Source organism: Lampris incognitus, chromosome 14, assembly GCF_029633865.1.
Source record: "Lampris incognitus isolate fLamInc1 chromosome 14, fLamInc1.hap2, whole genome shotgun sequence".
Lineage (NCBI taxonomy): Eukaryota > Metazoa > Chordata > Actinopteri > Lampriformes > Lampridae > Lampris > Lampris incognitus.
The window spans coordinates 8,497,585-8,514,179 of record NC_079224.1 but is presented as its reverse complement, the minus strand read 5'-3'; the positions used below and the strand labels follow the sequence as shown (position 1 = coordinate 8,514,179).

Genomic DNA, 16,595 nt, shown 5'->3' with positions numbered 1-16,595 from the left:
CCCTCTTGGCTGACATCCCTCACTCTCTCCCTCCCTCCCTCCCTCCCTCCCTTTTTCCTCTGCACATCCTCTCTGTTGATCTGTTCGCCCTCCCTCACCCCCTTTCTGCCCTTCCACACATCTCCCTCACACCACCTGACAGTTTTCATCTATCCCCCCATATCTCTTTATCTTCGCCTCGCTGCCGTATTTTCTCTCCATCCCTGCCCCAAGGATCATCGGTCATTCTTGCGATTGTCTTAGAAAGGGAAGTAAGAGAGGGGGGGGAAAAAAGAAGACGGCGGCTCGTTGCCCGTCTCCTCTTTTCTCCGTGGTTACCTTCTCCCGCAGAACCGATGTGTAGGCCTCAACACATCAACGAGCCGCCGCCGTGGCTCACTTTCCCGCTCTCGCTGTCTCGCGTGCTAGCCTGAGGACCTCAGCGAAAAGGAATTAGGAGAGCGGGAATGTTTTGTCGCGTTTCTCAGCTGGGAGGAAAGGGGCGAGAGACGGAAGGCTGTGCAATTAAAGCCACCGGTGCTTTGTAGTAAGCGGCTGAAATCTAGGCTGCAAGATGTCGCGCGGACGTGTCATCGCCGTCCGCCTGCCGGCTTGCTCCGAGTCGTCGAAACGGGGGGCCGGGGAGGAGGAGGAGAGCGTTTTATACCCCACGGGACGTGGCCTGCCTTCTCAGCTGTCTGTCAAACTGCCCTTGCCGAATGCTTCCCGAGAGGTCTTGGAGGTTTTGCGGTGGGAGGTGTCAGAGAGCAAGGAAGCGAAGGGGGGGCCCTTCTTGGTCAGGTCCAGGGCTTAGGCTGACCCTCCCTGAACGGAGCCCCAGACCCTGCCTTCACCACATGCAGCAAGGGGGGATTAGAAGTAGGCCAGCAGGGGCTCGCTCTCCCCAGCTTTGATCAGCAATGGCACAGTCTAATGCGAGACAACATCTGCAACCCTCGGCATTAAAGCGGGCCCGAGCTCTTATTAGGGACCACGCTGCCCGCTCGCTTGTGACAATGCTACGGGACAGAACTGTGTCAATTCCCACATGTGAGGCCCCGGAATGCTTCAGCCGATTGGCTTTGCCCAGCCCGAGTCCTCGGAGAGGTCATTACTGGCTGTGTTGTGGATTTCTGCCCCTTAACACTTTCAGGAAGTGTGAATAGATCCGTTGGATGGCCTTTGTCGGAAGTTGTGTTTCGGAGATTGCGTTTCTACAGCGGCATCGTGTTGCACTGTAGAAACACAGAGCCAGATGGAGTAAGCATTTTGCTTAGTAATGACTCAGAAAGTTATTATTATAATTTGTTGCCCCCCCCCCTTTTCTCCTCAATTGTACTTGACCAATCACCCCCCTCTTCTGAGACGTCCCGGTCGCTGCTCCACCCCCCTCTGCTGATCCGGGGAGGGCTGCAGACCACCACGTGCCTCCTCCCATACATGTGGAGTCGCCAGCCGCTTCTTTTCACCTGACAGAGAGGAGTTTCACCAGGGGGACGTAGCGCGGGGGAGGATCACGCTATTCCACCCAGTTCCCCTCCCCCTCCCCCTCGAACAGACGCCCCGACTGACCAGAGGAGGCGCTAGTGCAGCGGCCAGGACACATACCCACATCCAGCTTCCCACCCGCAGACACGGCCAATTGTGTCTGTAGGGACGCCCGACCAAGCCGGAGGTAACACGGGGATTCGAACCGAAGATCCCCATGCTGGTAGGCAACGGAATAGACCGCTATGCTACCCGGACGCCCAGAAAGTTATCATTAAGTAGGGTTGGGGATCTTGGATTCTAATCATTCCTATTCCGATTCTGCTTATTGATTCAGGTTCTCAATGCTTCTCAATTCCGATTCTTTGAGGGGCAGGGTCAAAACAGGTCACATGCTTATTTCACAGATTTAAAAAAAAAAAAAAACTTTTATACAAGTCATATTCACAATTGGTTTCATATAGTTTATGGATTTTAATTAATTTGCTAATAATATATTGTATATCATTATCAAAGTTGCGGGGATGCTGGAGCCTATCCCAGCAGTCATTGGGCGGCAGGTGGGGTGACACCCTGGACAGGCCGCCAGGCCATCAGAGGGCCGACACACACACACACACAAACACACACACACACACACACACAAACACACACACCCAGGGACAATTTAGTACGGCCGAGTCACCTGACCTACATGTCTTTGGACTGTGGGAGGAAACCGGAGCCCCCGGAGGAAACCCACGCAGAGAACATGCAAACTCCACACAGAGGGTGACCGGGGACGACCCCCAAGGTTGGACTACCCCGGGGCTTGAACCCAGGACCTTCTCGCTGTGAGGCGACTGCGCTAGCCACTGCGCTACCGTGCCACCTGAAACTGAAACTAGCACGAGTGAACTTTGTTTAGGAACCGATAAGCGGAACCGAAATTAAAATTGCATAATGCTTCCATTGGAGTTTTGGAACCGGTTCTGACGTGGAACCGGTTTTCGATGCCCAGCCCCTATTATAGTGGTTGCTAAATCTCTGTTGGTGTGATCGGGATGGGGCTTAAGCTTGTTTTTATGGACTCTGCACTAATGGACAGGGACAGAGTTGTTGATATCAAATGACCCAGTTCTGAAGTTAAGTTTGAACAGATATAGTGGCACAAGGCTGCTACTTCCTCAACAGTCAATGTGTCATTTGGAAGAGGGGCTATAAAAACAAGTGGAAGGCTGCGGTTGCGAGCCCATGGATTTTTAGAGGAACAGCTTTGCACACTCGGCTCCGCAACACTATGTGGTTATTTCACAGGAACTTAATGGCTGTGATGGGATGTATTGTGAATCATCATTTCCCCCAAAGGTAATGGCCAAAATTCCAAACCTTTGTTTTTTGCTGATGCCATTTTATAGGACATCACCTTAAAGTTACAAAAGCCCATTTTTAGGACCGCCAGGAGCCATCAGGGCAGTTGCCATAAGCCCTCAGCAGAAAGGCCGTGATCTAAGGAGCATCCCTCTGCACGTGTATCTCAGCCATTAGTGTAGTAGCCTAATAGTTTTAAGCTGCACACTTCAGTAACTATCAAGACTGTGGGAGAAGAAGAACTGTCATATGCTGGTCTTGGAGCTTCTCGCTCATGGTCATCGCCTGATGTTTCCTCTTTCAAGTTCTCGTCTTGGCCTGTGATGTTACCCCAGTAAATCAGTCATTCTGCTATTGTTTCACCCTACTAACACGCGATGCTATTCAAGCTCTCACTGCCTCTCAGTCCCTCTGGGTTAAATACTTCCCCTCTTTAGTTCTCTCGCTCTCTCTCACTCTCTCTTTGCTCTCTCTCTTTCTCGCTCTCGCCGTCTCTCGCTCTCTCTCTCTCGCTGTCTCTCGCTCTCTCTCACTCTCTCTTTGCTCTCTCTCTTTCTCGCTCTCGCCGTCTCTCGCTCTCTCTCACTCTCTCTTTGCTCTCTCTCTTTCTCGCTCTCGCCGTCTCTCGCTCTCTCTCTCTCGCTGTCTCTCGCTCTCTCTCACTCTCTCTTTGCTCTCTCTCTTTCTCGCTCTCGCCGTCTCTCGCTCTCTCTCGTCTCGCTGTCTCTCGCTCTCTCTCACTCTCTCTTTGCTCTCTCTCTTTCTCGCTCTCGCCGTCTCTCGCTCTCTCTCGTCTCGCTGTCTCTCTCTCGCTGTCTCTCGCTCTCTCTCACTCTCTCTTTGCTCTCTCTCTCTCTCGCTCTCGCCGTCTCTCGCTCTCTCTCGTCTGTGCCACTGTGTTCACATGGCCCCCGCATGTGACACGGAGCTGAGCCAAAACACCCCGGATGCCCGCTGCCGCCCTCCACTGTTCCAGCCCTCGTTAAATTTGAAACAAAAGAAAAGGGTGAAACCAGAAGAAAGGGAGAAAGCGGCCATGTGGAGCTGGAGAAATGTGCAGCACCATCAGAATCTCATTCATTCGCTCCTCCAGTCCACCGAAGTGATCGCGGCCCTTTAACTCTCACTCCGCACCACCCCCCCCCCCCCATCCCTCTCTCTCCTCATGTGAGAACCTCCCTCTCTCCCTCCCTCTGTCCATTTTCTCTGCACCGAGCTGGACTGAGGGTAGCTTTAGCAGATCTGGGGTCTGATTACTCTCCGAGCCGTATAAATGCCGTCCTTTTATGGGATAACAGAACAACTGACTCCATAGCGGTTGTCTTTCGTGGCGACCTCCTGCTCAACTAGCCAGAGGCAAATGCTTCCCACTGATTACAGATCCTAAATCAAATTAGCCTACTATGTTGTAGTTTTATACTCCACGGGGTGGAAGAATAGTTTAACTTCAAACAGGGAACGTGATTATTAGCCCATTCACAATTGTCGCGCTTTAGGGTTGAGCGATATGTCTTCAATTTTCCTGTCGACCGCTGCCACCTCCTTCAGCCAGGGATTGTCTATATTTGACAGATAAGCAGACGTCTCGGCGCTTTGGCTGAAACGACTGCTCGTCTGTCTGCTTTCAGCAGAGGAGAAATGGCTAAACACATTTTGATTCAATGCCATCGCTTGCAGCCTCCAAATGAATGAATAAAAAAACCAGTTGGGAATAATAGAGCTAACCTGCTAGCATGTCAAATGATCCACGTTACCCTAAAAGGTATGTGATAACCGGGCCTTGATTTGCAGGCAGTGTCTGTAGTTGTCCGATGTGGGCTACATATCCTGAATGAAGTCCCAAGTCGCGTGTTCTAGTGTGACTATTAGTGGCACATGTGCTTGTATAATGCTGGACACCCCCCCCTCCCCCATTTTTCTCCCCGATTGTACTTTGCCTACTCTTCCGGGCCGTCCCGGTCGCTGCTCCACCCCCTCTGCTGATCCGGGGAGGGCTACAGACTACCACATGCCTCCTCCCATACATGTGGAGTCGCCAGCTGCTTCTTTTCACCTGACAGTGAGGAGTTTCACCTGGGGGGATGTAGCGTGTGGGAGGGTCACGCTATTCCCCCCAAAAACTCCTCAATGTCAGGTGAAAAGAAGCGACTGGCGACTCCGCATGTATGGGAGGAGGCATGTGGTGGTCTGCAGCCCTCCCCGGATCGGCAGAGGGGGTGGAGCAGCGACCGGGACGGCTCGGAAGAGTAGGGTAATTGGACGGGTACAGCTGGGGAGAAGAAGGGGGAAAAATCCAAAAAAACAAAAAGTCTTGGAGCACGCAAGTCCTGCACTTACATTGAACTGACCTGACCTCCGTAATGCCGCCACGTTTCTCTCATACACAATTTTAAGGTGAAATGATTTAAATGATGTGATACTAATATTCTTTTCAGAATAAGAGTCGACTTTTGGGAGCCTAAATAATTTAACGCATACCAGAGGGATGCTCTCCTTGACACTAAACTGTCGTTTGAAATGATATTCAAAGGGGGGACAACAGCCATTTCAAGGTATGAAGACTTTTTTTTTTCTGGAGGCTGTATAACTTGATGCATAAAATGTCAACGTACTCATGTACGTGCACGCGGCGAGGGCGCGCTGAGAAATAACCTGATTGCAGTGTTATTGCCATAAACAAAACCCGTCATGGCTTTCTCTTTCCAGTGAACCGAACTTTCGGTTGAACAATAGGCAGTGAAAAATGAAAGCAGTCTGATTAGAAAGGTATGGCACAGTTTCCCCGTCTTGTAAGTGTTCATGTAAAAGACACTCAGAGGATGACCGCATGCTTATTTAGATTAAAAATGTTGAAGTTCTTCTCTCCGTCCGCATAGCCATCGGACCCTGGGAGGCCATTGCTGTTTGCAGTGATGACACCGTCATCTGGTGGTTTCCTGCCACACCTCCACAAAATGTGTGTACGGTGGAAGGTTGTGGTATTATCTCTTTCCAAACATCCAAAACCGCGCCCCACACACCAATGGTAGCGGCAATAAAGGGGCATTACAACAGAGACTGGAAGAAGCGAAATGTAAAGAAAGGGGTCTATCTGTGTAGGAAACCTTCCCATAATGTTGTCAGACACTTATAATAACTGTCTGAGCCGGTCAGTGGCAAAAACAAAAACTTAGTGGATGTACTTTGATGGGCACACTTACCTTGGCGGATTACGTTGCAGCCCGTTTCGCGGCTGCCGGCTGAAGCATTCTCGCTCAATACTGGACCAATTCCACCCCCCCCCCCCTTTTTGCCCCCAATTGTACCCGTCCAATTACCCCACTCTTCTAATCCCGTTGCTGCTCCAACCCTTCTACCGATCCGGGGAGGGCTGCAGACTACCACATGCCTCCTCTGATACATGTGGAGTCGCCAGCCGCTTCTTCTCACCTGACAGCAAGGAGTTTCGCCAGGCGGACCTAGTGCGTGGGAGGATCACTCTATCGACACATTTACATAACTGTCACCGGGAGACTAAAATCCCACACGAGAGCTGAGTAAATGCATTGAACAAATGAACGATTGGACCCCTCAGACTTTTCTTCAGCTAAACAAAGCTAAAACTGAAGTAATGGTCTTTGAAGCCGAGGAAGAACAATCAAAAGTCAGCGCCAAGCTACAGTTGTCAATGTTAAAAACCACAAACGGAGCCAGAAGTCTCGGTGTAGTCATGGACTCGAACCTGAATTTCACATTAAGATCATTACAAAGTCAGCCTACTATCACTCGAAGGAGATTTAAAGGATGTATGTCTCAGCAAGACTCGGAAACGCTTGTCCGTGCATTTATCGTCAATCGACCTGACTACTAAAACAGTGTCTTTACGGTTCTCCCTAAACAAAAATCGATGAGAGAGCTGCAGCTGATTCAGAAGGCTGCTCCTGAAGTCCTTACTAAGACCAAAAAAAGTTGGGATCACATCCCTCCAGTTCTGAGGTCTTAACACTGGCCTCCTGTCTGTCAAAGAATTGATATTAAAATACTGGTCTTGGTCGCCTTGATGCATGCTCCGTAATCCAGGTAAGAAAATCAAAGGAGGTTGAATCAGTTCATCTGCACACAACATTTATTGACAGATATGTTTTATGACTCATCTAAGTGACCTCTTCAGTCTAAACTGACTGTAAGGACGAGGATGTGCACATCTTTGATAGGGAGGAGCGCTGGTTTGAGCGGGGAGTCAAAGAGGCCATCTATGTGAAGAGGGAGTGACCATCCCTGAACCGAGGGGGGGGGGTGCTAAGTGTACAGCTGTTTCCATCTTACAATGCTGTGATTGTGAACATTCCCAAATCCTCAGTGAATAGTACACATGGCCATTGAAACTCTAGTTAATGGTCACGCCCATATTGGCATGTGAAATTGATCGTTGGTTTGGGTCGTTATCCAGCTGTATTGTTCATAAGGGCGGGGATACCTGCAGCCGGTTTAGACCGGAGGGGTCACTTAGATGAGTGAATGAGTAATTGGTTTGGGGCCAAAATACATTGCTGATAACCTGCTGCAGCTACGTTATGAACCATCCAGATCTTTCAAGATCGTCTGGGACGGGGCTTCTTTTTGTCCCCAAATTCAAAAGTAAACACGGAGCGGCAGCTTTCAGTTCTTATGCAGCACATATCTGGAGCAAACCCCCAGAAAGCTGCAGGTCTGCTGCAGCTCTGTTCTGTCAGATCCAGGCTGAGGGGTTTCTCTGTTCGCCGCTGCCTTTTGTTAAATCAAATCTGGTGTTTTTGAAACTTACGTTACGCTGCACTACAACTTTCACTCTCCCGTTTAATCTCTTAGCTCGCTTTTTCTGTATTTTAGTTGTATTTACATCTTTTCTTTTCTTTTTAATTGAATCTTTCTTTGCCTTTATGTTGTATGTAAAGCACTTTTTGTATCGCCTTGTTGCCGAGAGGTGCTATACAAATAAATTCGCCTTGCCTTTTCCGTATTTGTTTCATCTCTGCAGTTTAGCACCAGCAGCACCCACGCCACAAATAAACCACACCTCAGTTCGTTTCGAAGCGAAACAAGACCCGCCTATTCATGCAGTTGTTTGGTCCACACCGGACTTTTAGGGCCGAGACGCACCAAACTGACTAGCGGCGATGAAGCCTGCCGTCCGGGCCAAAAAGTAGCACTTGAACACACCGCAAAGACTACAGCTGACGGCCCACTAGTATGTACGTTCTGCACTGGCTTGCTAAGCTGACCCGCCAATCAGAGTGATCTCTCTCACCGCTGGGCTCAGCCGATTCAATGTGCCGAATCGGCTGAAACGCTGCCGACCGGGGTCCGACTAGTGCCAACGGCGCAGGACACACCGCAAAAACTAGGGTCACAGACGCTCATCGACGGCCCGACCTTGGCCGACAGCTGACCGTCGGCCTGGTGTCGTCAGGGCTCTTAATGACTTCATTCACACCAGTCCAAACGAACCAGAGTTCGTTTAAACCGCACTAAATGACTTAGATGTGAACGCGGCCTACAGAACTCAATATGGAGAAACAGTTAAAGAACTTGTCTTATTCATTTGTCATCGCTAATCGGACATCTAGTTTTAGACCCTGCCCACCGCTTAGAGCAGGATTTCCCAAACGTTGAATAACGACCCTCTATATTGTTCATCAGTGCAGCATCGAGGCAGTGAAGGGATGTCAGTGACGGAAATCGACATAAGCCTGATCACCTCAGTATGTAGAGGCCGACAGCAGGCCCAGGAACCGTTGCAGCAGCAAAATAAAGTGAAAACAGTCCGGCGGGAGGAGATTTGCTCGATGCACTCGACTATAGACGCTGAAACGTTGTGACGGCAAACTTCCTTGTCCCCATTACGTCAGTATTACATGTTACAGGTACACCGACCCACGGCTCTGCTCTGACGCAGCTCGGCTGTTTCCTTCTCAGTGAGAGACTGGTGCTGGTGGGGGGTGTCTAGTGGGTTTTGAGAGAAAATTACATCATGGGAAAAATGTGTCTGTTTAATTAAGACATTTTTTAAACAGATAAATCAATAAGTTTTTAAAAAAAAAAATTTTTTTTCTTTGCCATCATGGCAAAGTCATATTTTTAAGGCCTGCAGCATCTATACGTCTTTATATAGTGCATCCAAAACTCACTCACTGGATAAGGACGGCTCCGGATAACTGCGGCAGCTAAATGCCCCGAAATGTAGATGTAAACGGAAGAGCACATCTTGACTATGAGTGCAACCCAATTTCTGTGAGGAGGACAACAAAAGTGAATAGCAGCGAGAAAAAGAGAGTGAGGGCCCCCAGACCGGCAGGCTCCGAACGGAAATGGCCCGGCTCTGTTTCAGTGACAGACATTATTAATGCATCGGTACAAATGAACGGGGAAACCTCTAGGGCGACAAACCGGCAGGAGTCACTGCAAGGCAATTAATCACCGATTTACACTAAATAACACGTGCGTGCATGCCTGCAGGTAGGCACGTGCGCACTCCCGCGTACGTGCCGTCAGCTCTAACCTTTTGCAAGGTGTCTTGCCAATTAGCGCTCTCATTTCTCCTCTTTGGCCTCCATATCAGAGGGAGGTGTTGTCAGCCTGCTGCCGTCATCGCTAGACCTCCCATCCTTACCAGCACTCACATTTCACCCCCCTCACAACGCTGTGCTCCCCAGGGGGAGACGAACGTCCCTGAGGTAAGCTTAAAACCTCAATATGCAGTGTTGGGGTTTGGGGCGCTTAAAACGACAACGACCCTCACCCCATCTCTTTCATACAGTGCGAGCAACTGTAGTTTGAGCCACTCTACTTTTTATAGGCTCTGTAGAGACGGGCAGCTGTTGTACGCACACCATTAACCGCTGCTGAGTGGCAGAATACGGAGGGTCAAGTCAAGTCCATTTTATTTGTATAGCCCATTATTACAAATTTGCCTCAGTGGGCTTTGCAGCAACACAAAATCCTGACCTTAGATCCTCACATCAGATAAGGAACAACTCCCTAAAAAAAACCTTTAACAGGGAGAACAACAGAGGGGGGAACTTTCTCCCAAGACGGACAGACGCGCAAATGGCTGTTGTGTATACGCAATTTACACAATACAACATTGAAAGAGGATAACAGAATTATAATGGAGTATCTGGATGCATGAAGAATATGATAATAAGCATGTGACGATGAAGAGGATGCCAAGCAGAGTCCAGATGCCACCGGAACAGCCTGGGACCTGAGCCACGTGACCACCGTGTAGACCTGACAGAAGGACAGACGACACATGCACACGGGGGAGACTCGCATCACACCATTCACATACGCGGGAGAAGAGACAAGAAAAAAAACAAACATCGTTCACACATTGGAGTGAGAGAAGGATATAACGCTGAAACAGGATATGGATTTATAAACTCTGTGAAAAAAATGTGATGAAGATTTCAAGCAGTGTCCCAGTGGCGATCCCCATCACCATGGAGACCTGGGAGGAGGACAGAGTACGCGTGCACACAGGGGAAACTTAAATCACACTATTCACATACCCAGGAGAAGAGAAAGGAGAAGACATCATTCAGAGAGAGAAAAGATGTGAGAGAAGAGAACAGTTTCCAACAGTCAATAATCTATACTCTATAATTTTGTTGGCAGAAAAGTGCTTGGTTAATTCATTGAGAAAGAAACTGGCCCGCCGTGCAGCACAGGTCATGAAGTACTCAATTCAAAGGCAACTAATTGTAGGCTAAGGTAAGAAGACGAGTTTTAAGTTTGGATTGAAAGGACTCAACAGACTATTATCTGACAGGATTTTATGTCAGCAGAAGCGCCTTGAAATGTGATCTAACATGGATAGGAAACCGATGACAGGAGGCAAGAAATGGTGCAATATGGTCAATTTTTTTTTGTTTTAGTTAGGATTCAAGTTGCAGCATTTTGAACCATCTGAAGACATTTAGTACTAGCGTTTGGCAAAACTGAAAACAGAACATTACAGTAATCAAGTCTGTATGAAACAAATGCATGTATTAGAGTCTGCATCAGCCATGGACAGGAAAGACCAAATTTTAGCTATGTTATGTAAGTGAAAAGAGGCAGTCTTGGTGATTTCTGGGATCAAGCATAACACCAAGATTTTATGCTGCTACACTTTGGGTAACCAAAGAGTTGTCGATTGTTTTTGTTACTTGATCAAATTGGTGTCTGTGTCTAGCAGGGCCAGCGTCTCAGTTTTATCTGAATTTAAAAGCAGGAAATCTAGTGACGTCCAATTTTTCATAGCAGCCAAGCAGGTCTCTAAATTAGTCATTTGAGTACAATCATCAGCCCTTATTGGCACATACAGCTGAGTATCATCCACATGGTAATGGAAATTTATTCCATAACTGCGTATAATTTGGCCAAGAGGTGAAATATTAAGAGAGAAAAGTAGAGGGCCAAGAACCGAGCCCTGAGGTATGCCATATTTCACGTCAGCGAATTTCAGTGTAATATTATTTTAGCAGACACAACGTGTTCTTCCAGATAAGTAGGACTTAAGCCAAGAGAGAGCTAAGCCAGAGACACCAAAATGACTGTTTATTTTGTCTAATATTATACAGCGATATCAAAGGCTGTGCTGAGGTCCAGTAGTAGGAGCACAGCAGTGGAATTATAGTCCATAGCTAGTAAAAGATAATTCACCACTATGGTAAGAGCAGTTTCATTGCAGTGACAGTCCCTGAAAGCTGATTGAAAAGGTCCATAAAGATAGTTTTCGTCTATATGGGTGGAAAGTTGTAGCTACACAATTGCTCTCTAGTACTTTAGAACAGAATGGAAGATTAGAGAGTGGTCGATAATTATTAAGAGACCTTGGATTGAGGTGTGGTTTCTTTAGTAGAGGTTTGACCGCAACTGTTTTTTTTATTGGCATTTTCCACCTTTATTCGATAGCGATAGCCAAGAGAGAGACGGGAAAGGCAGGAGAGAGAGAGAGGAGATGACATGCAGCAAAGGGCCCAGGCCAGATTGTAACCCAGGTTGCTGCAGGAAGGACTCAGCCTTTATGTGGTATGTGCTTTACCAGATGAGCCACCGGGGCTCCTCTGACCGCAACTGTCTTAAAACTGCTGGGAACACTGGCAGTAGTTAAGTGATAAATTAACAATTTCTAGCATTGTAGGTCCCAGGAAAGGCCAGAGGTCTTTAAAAAGTTTTGCTGGTAAAGGGTCAAGTAGGCAAGTAGTTGGTTTAGAAGCTGACATGAGCTTAGTCAAGGTATCAGGTGAGATAGTCTCACCTGATACCTGACACACACACACACACACACACACACACACACACACACACACACACACACACACACACACACACTTGCTTGCTGGTTGTCCATCGTGCCCGATGATGACCATCTTCTTCTATTTGTGGGTCCTTTGAGGACTCAGATAGCAGAAGATACCTGCGCAGAGATGGTTTTTAAAGTGGCATGGGGGGTGCGCTTCTCCCAACGCCACATGACTTGATTATAGAGGAGATGGTTCCGATGGCAAGGGGGGATCCCTAGACGACCGGCACCTCCACACAACTGCAGGGGGCTGCCGGAAATCCAGTTTTTCGGAAACCGCCTCGAAGCGTGCCGCCACAGCTTGCTTTTCTGTTGGGGTGAGCTCCCTTAGCCTTATGTCTTCCCAGACTCACCCACACAACGAGTTGTATTGTTACAACGAATTAGTTTCCTGCATGTAACCCATCCTATTGTATATGAGCAGTGGGCAGCTGCAGCCCCCGGGGACCAACTCCAGTTCTTCATTCCACTGCCTTGCTCAGGGGCACAGATAGGAGTATTAACCCTAACATGCATGTCTTTTTGATGGTGGGGGGGAAACCGGAGCACCTGGAGGAAACCCACGCAGGCACGGGGAGAACATGCAAACTCCACATAGATAGGACTTGGGACAGCCTGGGGTTCGAACCCAGGAACAGTGCTAACCCCTGGGCCACTATAAGCATAAGCAGCCTGCCCGTAAGCAGCAGCAATCGATCCCACGAAGGCGGGAGCCGCGAACAGCTGGCAGTGACGAGAGAGGTCTGCGTCTTCGTCTGGCGCTTGCTGTTGTCTTTGTCCTTGGCTTTCTACCAAATAGACTTGGGCTTCAAAAAGTGACACAGTAACACCGCTGACGAAAAAAACGGCGGCCTGAATAATTAGATCATAAGATGTCTCCTCTCTGTGTATTTTGAGAGAGTCGACGGCGACTCGGGTGTACCTGGAAAAAAAAAGTGGCAGCGTTATAGTACTTTCAGCTCATGTCTCTGCTTTGACAGGACTTTCAACCCCGTCACTCAGGCCATCTCCTGTTCAAGGAAACGTTGCATGTCCTCATTCCACCGTGTGTTAAAATTCCTCCATCTCGGGCATCCGTAACCCATGAAATATGACGGTGAAGTGCCAGTGGTGTTTGTGGCCACCTGCATTTCCTATGTTCCCTTCTGTCCGTAGTGGATCTTCCTCCGCTGAAAACATGTAGATGCTAATGGGTCCACATGGCATCATGTATTGATATAACCTTTCTCTCTGCAGCTATATAGATTGTATATTGAAGCTTATACTCTGGCTGTATGTCTGATAGCATAGCACCAGGGAAGTGGCTGAACTGCATATGCAGAGAAGCAGCCGCCATTAATCAACATTTCGATGTGCGAGATAAATGTACAACTTAAAAGTTGTACATTTGGGTATCTGGGTAGTGTAGCGGTCTATTCCGTTGCCTACCAACACGGGGATCACCAGTTCGAATCTCCCACGTTACCTCTGGTTTGGTCAGGCGTCCCAACAGACACAATTGGCTGTGTCTGCGGGTGGGAAGCCGGATGTGGGTATGTGTCCTAGTCGCTGCACTAGCGCCTCCTCTGGTCAGTCAGGGCATCTGTTGCGGGGCTGGGGGGAATAGCGTGATCCTTCCACACGCTACATCCGCCTGGTGAAACTCCTCATTGTCAGGTGAACAGAAGCAGCTGGTGACTCCACAGTATCGGAGGAGGCATGTGGTAGTCTGCAGCCCTCCCCAGCTCTGCAGAGAGGCTGGAGCAGTGACTGGGGCGGCTCAGAAGAGTGGGGACAGGTACAATTGGGGAGAAAAAGGAGGGGTAAAAAACGAAAAAGAAATGGACCCTTTGTATGTGTGTTCCCATGATGGTGTGTCTGCATGCGTTAGGGAAAGTACCGTAGGACCAAATGGGCAAGCTGCATCATTAACGAGGGTGTGCCACCGTTTGCCCGGGTTGCGGTGACCTGGAGCTGTCACACTCCTTGAGCACGCTGTTGCTGGCTGTGCCAAGGACACGCCGGGGGCCTGGCGTCTGAAGGGACCGGGGGCTGGATTGGGCAGGGTCAGGGTGCGGCAGGGTGTGCTGGAACGGCGTAGGGGCTTAAACAATGCTCATAAACAATTAAGAGTACGCACGTTATCTTGTATGATGCGGAAATCCTCCTTTTGTTCATCTCATCATTCAAAGGCTGAAGCTCGGTCGGTCTTGGCTGACCTTCTGGCTGAACGAGGACATGTTGGGGTGTTGAGTAGGCTGCGGTGGAAACGACGGCTCTCTGGAAGCATCTAGAGAGCACGCCGCTCTTAGTGGTCTTGAAGCGGGGGGGGGGGGGGGTTGGCTAGGACAGATCGAGATAGGGCAGGAGACAGGAAAAGATTTGATTTTGAGATACTTTACTGATCCCTGTGGGGAAATTCTTCCCTGCATTTAACCCATGCTAGCTGTGTAGCTAGGAGCAGTGGGCAGCCCATGCTAGCTGTGTAGCTAGGAGCAGTGGGCAACCCATGCTAGCTGTGTAGCTAGGAGCAGTGGGCAGCCCATGCCAGCTGTGTAGCTAGGAGCAGTGGGCAGCCCATGCTAGCTGTGTAGCTAGGAGCAGTGGGCAGCCCATGCTAGCTGTGTAGCTAGGAGCAGTGGGCAGCTCATGCTAGCTGTGTATCTAGGAGCAGTGGGCAGCCCATGCTAGCTGTGTGGCTAGGAGCAGTGGGCAGCCCATGCTAGCTGTGTAGCTAGGAGCAGTGGGCAGCCCATGCTAGCTGTGTAGCTAGGAGCAGTGGGCAGCCCATGCTAGCTGTGTAGCTAGGAGCAGTGGGCAGCCCATGCTAGCTGTGTAGCTAGGAGCAGTGGGCAGCCCATGCTAGCTGTGTAGCTAGGAGCAGTGGGCAGCCGCCGTGCAGCACCCGGGGACCAACTCCAGTTATCTCTTCCTATTGCCTCGGTCAGGGGCACAGACGGGAGCGTTAACCCTAACATGCACGTCTTTCTGATGGTGGGGGAAACCGGAGCACCCGGGGAAAACCCACCGCAGAGACGGGGAGAACATGCAAACTCCACACAAGACCACCTGGGATGACTCCCCAAGGCTGGACTACCCAGGACCTCCTCGCTGTGAGGCGACAGCGCCAACCACCGCGCCACCGTGCCGCCATGTGATGGCACACGGACAGACGTGGACAGGATGTTGACGCGAGACGGCGCGGACGACGGCTGGAGACGGCGAAGGCTTGACTTCCGGTAGGGAGCGGGCGCTGCGGAGGCACGGGGAAATGGCGACGAGGGAAAGAAAAGAGGGGAGGCCGGCAAGAGTGCAGACTTTCTGTCGACGGCGAAACATTCATTTATTCATCTAAAATATGCACACACGTACACCGAGGGGTGCAACTTAAAAACCCTAAGGGTCACCGCCTGTATGTGTGAGTGAGCGAGAGAGAGAGAGAGAGAGAGGGAGGCATATTACATAACTAGGCACGCTAGCTCCCCTGCCAGCTTGTTATCGCACAACAGTAGCTCAAGCCGCACGTGTTATTACGTGCCCGCTTTTGTGTGTGGAAGCGTCGCCCGCTTCTTGCCTCTCCGACTCGGAGCTGCAGCTCCTCGTGGCCTGCTGGAGACGCAGCATGGCCGCGTCGCAACACCACACAACCGTCCTCCCGCACGCCGACAAGCGGGCGTGCGGCCCGACCAACGGGCCACGAGCTTACGCGGCCTCATAGATTTGACCTGTGACGAACCGGGCGCACAACTGGAAGGGATGTGTAACAAGCCCCACCCGTCTGCGGACTTCAGCACAGGCGAAGAAGACCGCTTACCGCCAACAACGGGGGGGGGGGGGATCTTTACGGTTTTTATCAGACGTGTGCGACGCTCCCTCCCCGTTGTGGCGGTCTTATTTCCTCTGCCCTTCTCTTTTTTTCCCTTTTTTTCCCCCCATCTCTGAGGCCCCTCTCTCTCTCCCCCCACGTTAATCCATCCTATACATCACCCCCCCCTCTCTCTCTCTCTCCCTCCCCCTCTCCCCTCTCTTCTGTCGCTCTCTTGATCTCTCTTGCTCTCTCTCTGCCTCTCACTCCTCTCCTCTCTCTCCCTCCCTCTCCCTCCTTCTTCCCCCTCTCGGCCTCTCCCTCTCTCTCCCTCTCTTTATCTGTCGCTCCCCTCTCTCTTTCTCTCGCCCCTCCCCCCCTCTCTCCCTCTCTCTCCTCTCCCCTCTCTCTCCCCCTCTGCCCTCTCTCTGTCGTTCTCTTGATCTCTCTTGCTCTCTCTCTCCCTCCTCCTTCCCCCTCTCTCCCTCTCCCTCTCTCTCTCCCTCTTTCTGTCACTCTCCCTCCCTTGCTCTCCTCTCTCTTTCTCTCGCCCCCTCTCTCGTTCCCCCCTCCTCTCCCCTCTCTCTCTCCCTCTCTCCCCCTCTCCCCTCTCTCTGTCGCTCTCTTGATCTCTCTTGCTCTCTGTCTGCCTCTCACTCCTCTCCTCTCTCTCTCCTCCTTCCCCCT

General features: G+C 50.2%; 1 protein-coding gene across 1 annotated transcript in view; it reads left to right on the top strand.

Annotated features, from left to right (window-relative positions):
* LOC130123768 (PH domain leucine-rich repeat-containing protein phosphatase 1-like) overlaps positions 1 to 16,595 on the top strand; it is a 73,308-nt gene that overhangs the window by 9,227 nt on the left and 47,486 nt on the right.